Here is a 1,550-nt window from a genome sequence, read left to right as displayed (position 1 = left end):
GATATTTGTGAATGAGAAGGAGAATGAACTGTTTATTAGTCTTGTAAATATTACTATATCGATTATATATATATATTGCTAAATGACATTTCGTTATTTTTTGCGTTCGGTAATTTCAAAAAGAAAAACATTCAAACTCAAATGCATAAAACCCCCATGTAAATAAAAATAATCTGTCATATAACCAGTAGGGGTACATAAAAGGTTAAACATTAAACGCTGTCAAATTTTCTTCCTTATTATGTATGAAATGGTAAATAAAACTAAAACTCGAACGTAAAATGCATATTTTCGTCCTCCACCAAAAAATAAAAACAAAAAACCTCGGTAAATATCTACCACCCTAAAAATTTCCCAAATAAGTTGACTTTCCTCTCATTCCAACCTAGAATGCCTCTTAAAGCCGAATAAATAGAGCGGAAGGCTTAAAGGGCGAGGGGAGAGGAAACGAGGGGGCAGGTCGGCCTTTTGTTTACAAGCCCGAGTTCAAGCAGGGAAGCGAACACGACCGCGCTCGCCCGTGGATCTCGCCCCCGCTGCCCTGGATTAGCCCGTTTTACCCGCCTCTCCTCCATTTTTAGTGCATTTACCGCCGTTTAAGGGCGGTTGAAATACGATTTCAAGGAGAAAGTTCAAAGCTGGACCGGACCGAGGGAGACTTGTGCATCTCGAGGAGTAACAAGTAAATTTGTTTTTAAAATTATGTTAAGTGATTTTTTTTGTTTGATTTTTATAAGAGAACCGCCTAAAGCGATGCCATGGTCTCGGGCGCTCTGCACGCTGCCCAAGGCCACTAAAACTCCACCAAAAATATCCATCGTTTCCTGCCCGCTCCTGAAGACGACCCCAGGGCCTTCAGTGCCCTGCCGGAACACCAGGACTTTTTTGAGGTTTGCTGGCTGAGCTGGAGGGCAGAGGCCATGGCACCTCTTGGTCAGGTCGTCCGTGGACTTTAACAAGCGAGTTTGGGCTTGCCTTTTCTTTGTGCAACCTTATTTATTTCCTACTGGGATTGTTTTCCATTGTGTTTGTGTGGCCGTTACGTTAGTTTTCTGTATAGCTGATAGTCATGTAGTAGGCCGATACTGCTTTTGTGTCAAGGGTTAAATTTAAATGAATTTTTGCCTCTAATGTTTTTCCTGAAGTTGTTATGATGGGAGTTTGCCCAAGAGGCTGAATTAAGTCACATCAGGAAAGATTAAAACAGATAAAGTTATCGTGACAGAAGGACTGCATGAAAAATTTAGAATGTGAATGATATTGTTACCATTTATGTATCTCAGGGGGAGTGTAGCGCCCTTTGTTGATAATGCACGGGTAAGACTATTCTGAGCTCTGTGATTATATAATCTGACTGATGTAATTTTGTACATCATTACATTCCTTTGCCATTGTTACAATGGGTGATTTGGGAGATGACTGGATCACTTGTTTGCCACTTGTAATTTTGACACTGGTAATCCAAATGGATGTTTTGTGTTAGTGTTCTTTACTTTATATGTTTTATTTAATATAGATTTAGAAATTTACTTGCAATTTAGGGACTGCTA

At 39.9% G+C, this 1,550-nt stretch overlaps 1 protein-coding gene across 1 annotated transcript in view; it reads left to right on the top strand.

The window, feature by feature from the left end:
* The first annotated feature begins 475 nt into the window (after positions 1-475).
* LOC119591850 (nuclear transcription factor Y subunit gamma-like) overlaps positions 476-1,550 on the top strand; it is a 16,647-nt gene continuing 15,572 nt past the window's right edge. Inside the window, exon 1 of the mRNA XM_037940593.1 lies at positions 476-682. The gene's annotated coding sequence lies outside the window, so the exon portion shown is untranslated. The remainder of the gene's footprint in view (positions 683-1,550) is intronic.

Source organism: Penaeus monodon, chromosome 29 (assembly GCF_015228065.2).
Source record: "Penaeus monodon isolate SGIC_2016 chromosome 29, NSTDA_Pmon_1, whole genome shotgun sequence".
Taxonomy (NCBI): Eukaryota; Metazoa; Arthropoda; class Malacostraca; order Decapoda; family Penaeidae; genus Penaeus; species Penaeus monodon.
This window is presented reverse-complemented; position numbering and strand designations above follow the sequence as displayed.